The sequence below is a fragment of the Platalea leucorodia genome, assembly GCF_965183815.1.
Source record: "Platalea leucorodia genome assembly, chromosome: 7".
NCBI classification, from domain to species: Eukaryota; Metazoa; Chordata; class Aves; order Pelecaniformes; family Threskiornithidae; genus Platalea; species Platalea leucorodia.
The window spans coordinates 4934073-4947890 of NC_138829.1; the positions used below are offsets into that span (position 1 = coordinate 4934073).

General features: G+C 44.3%; 1 protein-coding gene across 9 annotated transcripts in view; it reads left to right on the forward strand.

Moving 5' to 3' along the window:
- FBXO34 (F-box protein 34) overlaps window positions 1-13818 on the forward strand; it is a 40780-nt gene that overhangs the window by 13103 nt on the left and 13859 nt on the right. Inside the window, exons 1-4 of one of the 9 annotated variants that reach the window (XM_082317816.1) lie at window positions 10468-10619; window positions 11196-11319; window positions 12658-12762; window positions 13012-13144. The exons of 1 other annotated variant lie outside the window; for it this stretch is intronic. The gene's annotated coding sequence lies outside the window, so the exon portion shown is untranslated. Of the gene's footprint in view, window positions 1-1365; window positions 1445-3533; window positions 3592-10467; window positions 10620-11195; window positions 11320-12657; window positions 12763-13011; window positions 13145-13818 lie in introns of those variants that run through there. 7 more of the 9 variants (XM_082317811.1, XM_082317813.1, XM_082317818.1 and 4 more) reach the window with 7 other exon arrangements.

Below are 13818 nucleotides of genomic sequence, written 5' to 3' on the forward strand. Positions count from 1 at the left end.
TGTTCAGCCTATGTTATGTTGCAGGAGCTCCATGGAGATGAAGCCTGCTGGCTTTATTTTGCTCTGAAATCCATTTGGCTTAGAGTTGCCTCCAGAATCTCAGCCCCCGCAGTACTTCAGGCTTGCAGCTGGGTAACCTGCTGGGTGTTGAAGGGCTGAGGTTGGGGCAAAGCCTGGATGCTTTGGTGGCTGAGAGGTGACATTGGCACGTGGAACTTGTCATTCAGGTGTCCTCATGCTGACAGCAGCGTGTCTCTTGCCTGTCTCCTCTTCCCTTTATAATTTGCAATTTGTATTTAAAAGTAGAGGGATTTAATTTTTGTTTTCTCTGCAGTTGTGGTCCATAGGAGCAATTAGCTGTCATGATGTTTGGCACCGGAGCTGCCTATGGTGGCTGATTGCTTAAGCTGGTATTGCTAAAGCAAGCAGGGAGCAAGTGAAGGTATTCGCACCAGTCATTTAGAAACTGGTATAATTTGGGTCTGAATCAAGCTCAGGCTCAAACAGGTCATGGAATTTATTTATACAACACCACTGGGGTGTGTGGCATTGCAGAGACAAATAAACAATGGTTCCCAGCCCTGAGGCTTGTGCTCGGTATTAGATAACCCAGCATGGGGTAATTATAGCCAGGGACCTGGGTGGAGGGCTTAGGACAGGGTTACATCCGTGTAGAGAACATGAAATGTTCCTTGTTGTGCCTGCAGCTTGTTAATGGCACTGTTAAGAAACTGTGGGTGCGCCTGAGGTTATAGGAAGGATGGAGGTCAGCTTTGCAGAAGGAAGTGTTGAGTGAGTTATAGGAGATGCGTGGATTAATAGGAGAAAGCGGAAGGAGGTGAACTGAAACTAGTCAAGCGTACGGGGAGTGGCTGGGTTTACACAGAGGCTGAGCATGGAGAAGCAATGACGCTCAAGGGTCTTGAGGAATTTGGGTGTTAGAGCAGTGACTGGGAAATCCACACCCAGACCCCTAAACACACGTGCTTGGTAAGAAAGGAGGAACAGGTAAAGAATGGGGTCCAGCGTGGCTACTGAGAGCTTTGTGGTCTCTCCTCTTTGCTGTCCCTGCAGCCTGGGCTCCCACGATGCCAAAGCAGCTTCTGCCCAGCCACCCCGTGGCTTCTCCTTGTGGCGGGGCAGCCGCCTTCGGCCGTAGTTGCTTTCCGGGGTGTACTCGGTGGGTCGGCACTGAAGACCTCCTCGAATTGCTGGTGCTCCACGTGTCAGCAATGCATTGATTGTTGTTCCCGTGTGCCCTTTGCGTTGGGCAAACCGGATCTTTCGGGTTTTAAGGGCTGGTTAGTAGTTGTAACGCCATTAATGTGTAACTAATTTCCTTTTTCCTTCCCTTTTGCTCTTCAGAAATGCCATTCTCGTGAGTGTGCAAGAAACCTACAGAACTGTAATGTCTAACCCTACATGGAATAACAACTCTTTGAAGGTACCACCCTTTTTTAACTACATGGCTTTGTTATAGGTTGGGTTAACGATGCGCTGATCTTTGCTTCAAAGCTCAAAATTGAAGAACCGTGTCTTACGTAACGCTGTCCCTTCCAGAAGGGTGGCAGCGCTGTGGCACTCCGGTCTCTGATTTCCAGAAAAACTGCGTGCAACCCAGCACTTGATCTGGGGTGCCAAGGGGCCATCCCTGTTTCTCTGTGAAGGATCTCTTTAGCAGGTCTGGTGTTGCCTTAGGAACAGATGGTGGTTTCTGTTCAGGGAGCTGAGCTAAGCTTTCCTTCCTACTTGGTGGCCATCCTTGGAAGCATATTGCCCTTTTTAGTGACGCATGATGGCTTGCCTGTTTGTCTTCAACTTAATGACCTTCTGGATCGTCTTTCTTGACGAGAGCCTTCTAGCCGTATTTATGAAGAATATCATGATAAAGTGCAGTTACACTTTAACATTTAGATTGAAATGTCTTAGCTGTTTGTGCTGTGTTAACCAGCTCTCAGGCGTTGGCTTGCTCTGCTGTCTGATCCTGCAGTGATGCCATAATACTGAATTTTGGACTGCCCCGTACATTACCATGGCAACAGACTGATGTCACAGACTCAAGGACATGACTTCAGTGTATGATCATGCAGAGGCACGATCAGATTTGTGAAGGAGAAAGCTGACTAATGCACATCTCAAAAGCAAACAAGGGGAATGCAGGTTACAGCTGACCAAGCAAGGTGCTTTGGTATGAAAATTCCCCTCTTAGACAGAGGAGGGGCTGATTGTGTCTTTAATAAGACAGTCGTCGCGATGAGCTTCTCTTTGCCGTGGATAAGCAGGCATCTTGCAGGTATCCTGTATCTTTTACACAGGTGGTGTTCTGGGGTGGGGAAACTTGCTCTCTGGTTTCAGAGCTTTGAAAGGGCAGTTCCTTGTTTTAATTTTAAAGAACTTCTCAGTGGTCTTGTAAGCGCACTGAGAACACTTCGGCTTGCTTAATGTTGTTCAAACAGTTTAATTGGTTTTCCAAAGCTTTTATTTTATCCATAACATTGGAAGGTGAAAGGGGAATTCTGCATCTGCATTATGGTCACATTTTCCTATATCCTATTAGCAGATTCCAAGATTGTTTAATGTGATCTCCACCCATTTCATTTGGCTGCAACCTTTGCTCCCATGAAAACAAGGCTGATTGTTCTGAATTGCTGTGTGTATGTGCTTTGGCACGGCATGAAGGTACCTATAATAACACAACCATTGTCTGGAAAAAAAAGGCAGTTTGCAGTAATAACTACAAATAAAAGGGTGCAGTACCGGGGCAAGACAGATAATGGTCGTTTTCCCACCCATTACGTACAGCAGATTCTCAACATGGTCACCCCTCGGCATGACAGGGATGTGGGTTTTAGTGTAGTATGTCAATATTGGGAATAAGGGGCTGAAATATTTGCATGTTGTTCCAAGTTTCTCTTTCCTGGACGCGGTTCCATTGCTCATATCTAGGGATGGGGAGACTGAATGATTTTTGCACAATGCGGTATTTTATTTGCATGCTGTGAGCAGTTTAACAAGTGTGTGTGCTAAATGAAGCATTCCCGCTTTCAGTTAGCAGCTGATGCACCCTTAAAATAAAAAAAAAAAAGTGCCTTTAGGTTGAACAGTGGGGTTTTGAGGGCTGAGATTGTGCTGTGTGTTTGAGCGGATGGTTGGTCGTGCCAAGCCTGAATGTTAGCTGGAAATGCCGTGGGATTCAGCAAATAACTAACTAAAACTCCGTGCTGAAGTCATTTTTGCTCATCTCCACACATTGTAGAGTAAAGGCTGTTACAACACAAGATTTGGAAGTAACGTAATTGTTTTAAATGTTCAGTGTCACAGGAACTGAGGATATTTAACAGAAACTGGCATTTCTTATAGCAGTTGGGTTGCCTCCCAGGACAGGAAGCTGTAGAGTGTTAAAAAAGAGGCTGGGAAGGAGTTTAACAACCCTCTCTCTAAATCAGGATGCTTGAATTCGGTGCCTGGCCTTGAGCTGAAAGGGCTGGAAGCTCTGCAAGATTCAGTGATTCACGCTGCAGCAAACAAGAAGATAATGGTGATGGACTATCAAGAAGGCAGCCTTGCTAAAAAGAGAGGCTTTGTGATACGGTAAAGGGGAAGGAAGTCTGGGGAACTTAGAAAAAGAACAGATGTTTTTGGAGGTGGGGAAAAACTTAACTATCCATGTAGTTTGCTCTTGCAGCGGAGCCAGCAGAAGGAACTTGATACCAAACAAAAGTAGGCACACCCAGTATTTAGCACAGGGATCCTGGAAAGCTGCTCTTCGGTGCTGTGATGCTTTTCTGTTTGACAAATATGTTGTACGATGACATCTTGCAGAGGCAGAAGTGAATGATATCAGCACCTGTGAGTTTGTGCCAGGGTCTGTATAACAGAGGTTGGAGGTTTTTGATGCTTCTCTTTAATGACAATAAAGAAATACCATAGTGGATGTATAAAATGATACTCGAAGCAGGAAGCCAGGAGGGATGCCATTCCCTGAGAAGGAAAGAGTGACAGAAGATGCCTTAAAAAATAGGGAGAAGTTGCTTGTAGGGTGCGTTTACGGACTGAGATGACTGGAAGTGTGATAAAACAGATTGCTGATCCTGTGTATCAAAGTACGAGTGGCAATGATTTTTCAAGTTGTTGAAACTTGCATTTAATATATATATATATATATTTTGCTCTTACTAATAGGTTAATCCACTGTAATTGACTGTGAAATAAACCTGGGGGAATTTTCCTGTCTGTATGCGATGCACAGCCTCTTTGCTGTCTACTTGGCAACTGTACCTTCAGATAATTAAAAAGCTGTTTTTTAAATCCACTCTTTTGTTTCAACTCTGTGGTTTTTTTGTTTGTTTGTTTGGTTTTGTTTTGGTTTTTTTTATCCTGCTACTTCTCTGAGAGCTGTCAGTCACTCTTCTGGGTAATGTTTAAAAAAACAAGATAATGTAGTATTAGGAAGGGAAAGCTGCAGGTGAATCTTCTTTACTTTAAAAAAACCCACAACTACAAAGCTGGGTGAATGTGTGAGGCTTTTTAACATGCACCTCACTACTACACATCTAAAAATAAAATACTTTTCCACAGCGTGGAAAAGTTTAAGTTCACTTTGACTTTCTAAGATCTCCCACCACTTGCCCTTCTAAAATCAATAAGCAAACCTCCATGGCTGCGTTTGCTTAGGAAGCAGTTGTAAGTACCCAGAAATTACAGGAGTTGTTCAGCACAGGGATCCTCTGGTTTCAGCACATAGTTTCATCGCTCGGTAGTGTTTTGAGAGGCCGAAGGGTGGGATGCGGCTACAATGAGTTTCCAGATTCCTAACAGTGTGAGGGACTGTTTTTAATAGTGATGATAAAAACAGCTATTCCCAGTTGGAGGTTAGTCAGTGGTACAATTATCAGAGCTATGAAATAGTGCAGGGATGGCTCAGAATGGAAAAACTAAGGCTTGAAGCTTGTTTTCTTGAGGGAGCTGTTTGAAACTATTTCCTGCAAGCTCATAGAGAATTAGTACGAGATGTTAAATGGTGAGAGATCAAGCTGATGGGGCTTGGTGATTACTTCGGTAATTTAGTTTTCAGGCTAGCAAACTTCAGCTGGCTTTTGGGAGAGGGATTTGGTAGCAATTTGTTGACGAAAGCCGGCGTGGTGAGTAGGAGCTGTGGAGCTGGCATGTTTGATTTGTAAGGTTACGGTCTTCTGCTGTATGGTGTGCTCACACTAGCTGCTCCGCTGGGGAGCCTAAAAATGTGCTGAGTATTTCCACAGCACAGCAACAGTCCCCAGCTCAAAATCTGGTTCGCTTAACCCATCCTTTTTAAAACACAGTTGTGGGTACCTTATTTTCTGCTTAGTTTCCTGCTGATTTGGTTCTTCTCGTTCATACTTTGTCTGTTTTGTCCAAGAGGAGGAAACCCTGAAAAAAGAATATTGATTGTACTGGGGGGGGAGCAGTGGGGAATGCTGAGTCAGAAAGCAATACATATATTTTTCCTTGTCTGTCTTCCTTATAAAGCTAGTTTTGCATTAATAAGTTTAAAAGTAGTGTGAAACAAACCTGAATCTGGTCTTTTCAGATGAACTTTTAGGAAAGGTCATACTTCTAAAATGGTCATTACCTGGAAAGAATGGCACCAGAATTATTTCTGGTGTCCTGTTGTAGGTCCGTGCTACTGAATTTTGAAGATGAAACATGAAAAGTGAAAGATTTGCAGCAAAAGTTCTCACAGTTAACAAGGCACTTGAGCGTGCAGAAGCTATCCTTTACTGAAATTTAGATGCTATTTTGGGGCCTTTCTTTTTTTTCTTCCAAGAATGAATTACAGCAGAATTCGTGCTATGCTTGGAATTTCTGAAAATTTAATTGTGTTAGTTGCTAGGCATATCGACTACGAAGCTCTGAGAATATAAAACTGTTTTTTACTTCAAGTAACTCTGAGCTATTAATGGAAAAAAAAAATCTTTAAAAATGTAGCCAAAAAAAGATTAAAGACCCACGGAATTGGTAGGTTTCAAAATTAGCTTAGATTTTAAACAGTCTTTTAAAACAATCATGCAAAAAGATACTGTATTTAATGTTGGTCTCCACTGCAGTTTACCTGCCAAAAAGCCGAGCTTATCTGTAGCTGAGTTAGTTCAGCAGAAGACGTTCTGTGTGTGATGTTCTTTTAAGAATTTGTATAAAAACAAGCAGATACTTTGGCTGGGAAAGATTTTTAGTGTGTACTATTGCCTGCCTTCTGTCTTCATCTTAAGCAATTTAGCCTTAGTACGTCACTGGTCACACGCCTGTGCTTTTAAGCGTTCAAAATCCTTTCTGTCCTCTTGGAGCAGGTTCTGGGTCTCGCAGGCTGCAAAGCAGTTTAGTGGTGAGGAGCATCCTCCGCATCCAGATGCTGTTCCCTGGATCGTCCACCTGCGTTTGTGCGGCCCCAGCTCCGCTCACCGACGCGCCGTTTCCTCCCTCTGCCCGCTCCTGCTGAGCTGCGTGTGCTTGGCCGAGCTCTGCCGTCTGATGGCTGCAAGCGCTCCTTTTGTATGATGGATAACTAGGGGTCTGCTTAGATCGTGGTGTCGTGCCAAGCGCTGTCGTGAGTCTCATCTGCGTTGCCGTGTTATGCCTTCTGTCACTGGTTTGGATTACGTCTTTATTTTGCTGTCTTTGACGCCCTGCTGTCCTCTTTCCTTGCCACGCACGTGTATGACTTCATGCTGCAGGCTGGAGCTGTTGGAGAGCTGATAGCGCAGTGCACGGTGGTGGGCAAAATATATGCTGCTGGATTGAAATGATGGGGCCTCATCCTGCCTGTGGTGACCAAATGTCTCCGGCACCATGACAGATTAATCTTCTAATGAAGAGTGAAGATTGGCAGCCTTCGATGTGCAGTCTAATTGAAAATGTATGGTTCTTGCGTGTGGTGTCAGTTAAACAGCACCAGCACTTAACGGCAGAGTCAGGATAACTTTAATTTCTTTAGATTTTGTGAAAAGTCATGTGAAAAGTTTTATGAAAAGTTAGCCTTGGCCAACAGCCCACCCAGCTGCTCGCTTGCCCCCCCCCCCCCCCCCCCCTCAGCGGCACAGGGCGGCAACAGGCATAGAAAGCTGCTGCGTTGAGATAAAGTCAGGGCAAACCAGGCAAATTAATTTATCACCAGTTAAAATAGACTTAGGCAGTGAGAAACAAGGAGATAAACATTAAACCAACACCTTTGCTCTCCCGTTTCGCTGCAGGGGAATACCTGCCCTGCCATGGAGCACCTCCTCCCTTTCCTTCTCTGACCTCGATGGGTTTTTGCCCTTTCTTAAATATATTTCCCCAGCACCAGTGGATCGTAGGGCCTGGGGCAGCCATGACCTCCTCCCACAGAGGCCATCTCAGAACCTGACCCTAAGTAGTGATTTTTTTTTTTTTGTCTTAGACTGTAGCCTGTTCTTTTGAGAGCTTTTGGATTTGTTTTATAAGACACCACTGGAAAGACCAGTGAATCCAAGGCTTGTTGAGAGGGTGTGGGTGGTGGTGTCTTGTTTGTTTGTGGGTGGGTGGGTTGTTTTTAGATGCTCCTAATGAATCTGTTCTGTTGGAAGTTTTCTGTCCTCAGCAGATGTAATGATGCACTTTGTTATAAAATGTTCTGTGAAAAATAATTTGAGCTTCCTTTTATATGAAATCTGTCCTGAAGTTGGGTATACTTAGTATAGCTGTTTTCCGAAGTTTGCAGAGCAGAATTGTTTTGTAAACTGCTGACCTATAAATTTGAAATTTCAGAGTTCAGCGTTTTTACATTATCCTTGCAAGATGAAAGATAGTTTTCTGTGAAAGCATGACATCGGGGCGTCAGCGGTGTCCTAGTTCAAACAAAAATTTGAAAGGATTTAAGATTTCATGACAAAACATGAGACATTGGTGCAAAAAATTCTGGAAGATGCTAGTATGCGAAAACAGGGTGGATTCAGGAGTATGATAGAAAAAATTGGGCATTTTGAATTACAGAAATACTTGCAACTAATGGCACAGTTACTTCTAAAACTTTCTTTTTAAGTATTTTTATATTTAATCCAGTGTTTGTGTTGCTGAGCAAGGTTTCTGTTGAATTTGGTTTTGGAGACCCTTAGGAAAAACTTGGATGCTTTAGAGGTGCCTAGTGAATACTGTAACCTCTCGACTCTGCAATGGATTGGTGGAATGAATCCATGTGGACAAAATAATGTTGTTCTGCTTTGAGTCTTTGTGTGTGTGTGGTTTTTATTTGGTTGTTTTTTGGGGGAGGGTTGTATTTTGTGTGTTTTGTTTTGTTTTGTGCCTGCCTTTTGTTGAGGAGGTATCCACAGTGGTATAGGACAGAGAAATCCACAACATAACCTTTTGGTTAAAGGGTAAGATTCCACAGAAGTAAACAAAAATGAATTTATCTTATCCTGCTAAACTACTTCGGGCTGGACCTGTGATCAGGGTATACGGGGCGGTCTCTGTGAAAGGAGAACTATCGGCCCAAAGGGTGGTCCAAACCGGTTATAGCCATATAAACCAGATAAAGCCATATTTAATTCAGTGAATTAAGTTTCAAAGCTGATAAATTTACTGTTTAACATTGAGTCACCTGCTGTGGGGTTTTCCTTATTAGCAAAGTTCTAAAGAAGGAACTGTATTTATTTATTTACTGGATATTTAGAAGTTAGCTGTAGGTTTGCTCTTCTACTTCAGAAGCCATTTAGCACCCCATGGAGAGATATACGGAAGCAATTATTACTGTGCACTGTGTGCCATGGTGCAGGGGGACTTCGTGCCTATATAGTGTTAACTATGAGCTTTTTGGTTTCCTGCTGACATTTTATTTTGTCAGTATATGCGAGTAAAATGGCCAGTCCTATGCTGGGGTACATAGATGCAAAGATAAGCTTGTAATCAGAGGAGTACTGCAAACGGGTTGATTTTCACTGTGTTATAAGAGCTGCCACAGAACAGGCAAAGAAAACTTTTAAGAATTAGAGTGGGTTGTTACGCCGTGCTGCTGGATCGCTAACAAACTATTACGGGCTAACTAGTGAGTAATTACTGTCAGGCGGGCCATGTGATGGTCAATTTATTAGCTGTCGCAGCAAAAACGAATCTACCGAACGTGTGCCAAAATGAGTCAAGTGGACCTCTCCAGCCAGGATCCCTGACATCCACAGGCGAAACAGGGTGATGAAATTACTGTTGACAATCCTAATCTGCCACATCAGTGTTGTAATAATAATATTCTTTAGCAAAACTAACGTTGTGTTCTTGACAAAGATGGGATTCTTCTTGCTGGTTTTAACTGGCTTTCTCTAAAGTGGGACAGGTTGGCTCTCTGTTGGCATTGAAGCTGATCTCTTTCATGTAGGCTGTCTGGATTTCTGTCTCTGGTGTTTGTCCTAAAACTCCCATTTAACGTCACTTCTGCATCTTGCAGTCGTTTCTACCATTCTTTGCATGTACAGGAGCAATCCAGCGAGACCTCAGCCTTACAAAAGGAGGGCACAACGTCTCCAGAGCTCTGGGAGTGCTTCTCTACTATTTTTGGAACCAGCTCTATTGCTTCTATAATAGGAAGGCTTCTGGAAGCTTTCTCCTTCCCCTCGCCCCGAGAAAGTAGCCTTTCAGCTGAGCTTTCATTAATTCAGAATCTGCATGGCAAAACAAATCTAGTTTCATACGCTAAATAATTCAGACGTGGCTCATGGACCACGCGGCCTCGAATGCACAGTGTTACAGTGAGTATCTTTACCCGTACCCAGTAACCTGAGGACGCAGCAGCTGTAGCCCCGCTCAGGGGTGTTTAGCTCCCCCCTGTTTATCATTTGGGGCACACTGTAGATTACGCGGTGACAAGGACTGCCAAAGTAGGTGTCGGCTTTCTAGAAAGCAGAGTAACGTGTGATCCGGGTGCGTTTGTCACCGGCGCTGCAGCAGCATTGGCAAGTAAGGGATTTACTGGTTTTGTTTTCCTCTTGGATCAAGCAGAACAAATCTAATGAGCCAGTTCTTAACTTCTTCCCAGTTGAGCAACAGATGATGTCCTTACCCAAATTGTGCAAGACAGCTGGAACCTTTCAGGAATAGTTGAACAAGGGAAACACTTGTGACTTCCCCCCCCCAATATTAAAATACAGCGTTAACAAGGTGCAGCACATCTTCTCTTTTCTTGTCTTTTTCCCTTTTGAAATTTTTCCTTTCGAGGGGAGAGGAGACGACTTGGTCCTTCCAACCCTAACCGCATCTAGAGGAGCGAAAGCATGAGAGCTACAAATTTGAAGCCTTTCATTCTTTATTGATATGATCTTGGAAGGAAGACAGGTTCTCCTGGTAGTGCTTCATTAGAATAAGCATTTTGAATGCTTATCGGTACAGCGAGTAGCGCTGTTTGACGGCAGGGAAGAGTCAAACGTTGCCTTGGAGCCCTACACGCTTGTTTCCCCGCTTCCGAAACACGACTTTGCACACTGTGCATTCAAAAGCATTCCTTTCCACGGACTTGAAAGAAGCTAAAAACCACTTTGTGGCGGACGCCTTTCCTGGCACGATTCGAGGCAGCAGAGTCCAGTGTGAGTTGCTGAGAACCTCATCCTGCCGGGCTTTGCTAGTGCCTGCCAGGTCCGGGGGTAAGTGGGTTCAGGGAGCTGACCTCTTCTGGGTTAATTTTCTCCTAGTTCAGCTCCTTGAACTGCTTCAGGTGAGAAATCGGACAGGAACCAGTGCTGATACAGGGGAAGGGCTGGGAGGAAGAGTGGGATGAGACCCCACCACAGCAGGAATTACAGTGACCGAAACGGCTGTGGGGCTGCGCAGTGTTTCGGAGCATCCCCGTGCTGCCTGCTGACATGGATGCCCAAGCTGAAATTTACTTGGGAATCTTCAGATTTCAGTTAAATAACTGCTCCGTCTGGTGTTATCCAGGGTACAGAGTACGGATGGGAGCTTGGTGAAGTGAAGCTTTGGGAAGGGCTGGAGTCAGTTTGGTGGGGAAATGAGCCGAGGGCCACGGTGACGAGGTCCTGCCGCTTGGCCAGCTCTGATTCCCAGTGCCGAGGAGAAGTGGTAGCAGCAGGTTTTGGTGTGTAAGTAGACAGAGGAAGCTCCCCTCATTTTTTCCAGCTGGAGCCCCTGGGCAGCTTTATTGCTTTTATATGAGATAACATCAGATCTACGCAAAGTTATACCTTTTGGCCATCCTACAGAGGGCATGCTGACCACACGAGGTTTCCCAAGGCAAGCGATGTCTGTGGTGGCTCCCGTAGCCTCCTGCTGCAGGTGAAAAGACCAATCTGCAGTTCAGCAGGACTTGGAGAATCTCAGCTGATTGTAGGTACCAATCTTATGCTTTTAAGCTGGATACAGTGTCTTTACTAAATACCTAGTTTCGTGTGAGGGTTTGTTTGAAACACAAACGTGAGGTCACTCTGAAACTTTGTAAGATAGCTTTGATTAGAATGTGCTTGCTTTCTCTTCTTTTGCCCAAGACTGCTTTATTAAATAAAGAAGTAAAACCTAGCTGGTGAACTTGGTGTTAAAAGGTAGTTCTTTAAGGTGTTTAAAATAAGTAGATATTACACGAAGAACAGTTAAAAAGAAAGGGTTGTGTTCCTATAGGTGTCTAAGAGCTGAGTATGGGGACCAGGTGTATCATCTCGCTCTCCGACCTGGTCTGGGACCTGCTGCGGATTGCTGGTGGTTACCGTGGGGCGTGAATGTTGGGACTAGGGAGAGCTTTCTGCGAAAGCCTCTTGCTCAGGAGAGTCTGGTGCTGTTATAGGTGTCCTGGAGGGGTGTTTGGGGCTGGAGGGATGGCTAGGCTGGGAAACGGCAGAATTGCACGTCTGGTGGAATATGCTATTGGAGACAAGTATCATGGAACAACCTAAACTTGAGCTGAGGTGGGGGGGAATGGACATGCAACCCTGTTCTTGCAAGAACAGAACAAAAACCCAAGTGGAGATCTCTATTATAAGGCCTCAGCACTGGCACTTTTTTATTTTTAAAAGAGGACCTGTCCTTCATAATGACTGTTTTTTGGTATTAACTCTTCTGAGTTCCCCTCTGAAATACTTGCCGTTGCTTTCTTCTGCATCCTGAGCGTGCTGATGCTCTTTGCCCGGCTGATCCCGTGCGATGGCCCTGCGGAGCATCCTAAAGCTAGCCCTGCGGGGAGGGGCGGTGGTCAGAAGTGCTGCTCAGGACTAGCCCTGAGGCCACTGCCTCCTTCCTAGAAAGCAAATTTTCTGAAAGGATGTGCCCACCCTTTGGACTCGTTTGTTTATCGGTTACTGTTGCTACTGTTCAAAACACACTTGCTCTTGCCGTAAAGCCTTAGCTATCAAACTATCAAAAGCTGTAGCGTATTGCTGCACAGATGAAGAGACCTTGACCCCCCTATCCACACCAGTTGAGTTAATACATTTCTTTTCCTAAACTGCAGCAGCGTTCAAAACCGATGATAAGACGGGGAGTTCTGTGAGACCATTCAGCAAACTGCTGTCCGTTGCTGAGAGGACGTGATGCTCGCTGCTGCCAAAATCTGAGTCCTTCCCACATCTTATGCATAAAGGCATATGTTTGGGGGCGGTTTCAGAAAGGGAGAACAACAAGATTAGGTTTTTAACTTCCTCTTATGTCTTCTTTCTGTGTGCATCTGTATTTCAGTTTTCGGGCTGTACCCAACTCTCTGCAAAACTAACAAATCAGCTGAAGCACCTACTGATAAGGATCAGCCTTGGTAAAGAAACACACTGTGATAGTTAAAAAGCAGTAAGTATCTCTGTGCTAGCTTGGATGCTGATTTTTTTTTTCCTTTTTTTTGTTTTTTAATTCACAAGCACAGCTTTTTACTACTTACACAGTAGGAATTTGTCAGTAGCTTGCTGGCATTAATAGTCTATTTCAGCTCTTTTCTATAGCCCAGCAGCTAGAGGAGGGGAAAAAGCATGCTTTGTATGGAGCTGTGTTTGGATCTGTGCTGCAGTGCCCATCTGAACTTGTCTGTGTCTATCTTGTCAGCTTTTGGTTCCCTCCAGTAGGTGCTGGTCCCTTCTTAAACGCATGACATCCCACCATACAGTGCCTGTGCTTGGATCGGCGTTGTGCCTGCCCCTGCCCTGAACAAGTTTGCTTGATGGTTTTGCTTCTCAAGGTCCGTACTGCAAACAAGATCATATTTTTGTTTCAATTTTTTTGTCTGGCTTTTTATTGTTTACTTCTTAATTGATCTGCAAAGGAGTAGGACTAGGACAAAACATTTGGTGTTCTTAACCAGGAATACGTGGAGAGGCTTTTAGCTATTGAAAAAGTGACTGGCATTCTTGAAATGATGTGGTTGCATTTATTTGGGTGTGGATATAATCATGTTTCTGTGATACAGTTCCTGCTGAGTCTGAAATGCTAGTGTCAGTAAAGCCAGAAGGGGAAGCCAGACAAAAGCTTGGATAAAAGTCAGAATTTCAGTGCCTCTTACTGATGGTTCATGGGAAAGTAATGATTTTGTGTTTAACTTTTGATTTTCATAAAGCACTAGGCATATGCTTTTTTCTCTGAATTACTGCTTGGGAATATATATTTTTACAGCCCACAAAACATCAGAAATGGCTGATTTTTGTGCCTAGGTAGGTAGATCTTTGTTACAGGCTCCGGGCAGTCTAATGAAAATGGTGTTTAACTACAAAACGTTGATTTCTGCTGCTGTCAACCACGGCAGCCTAACTCCTTGTCTATCTCAGTTCATGGAGGAGAGGGCATGCTCTCATCCTCCAGCTCTGCCAATGCAACGCCTCTGTCTTCTCCATCCAACATGTTTCTTTGCCTTGTGTA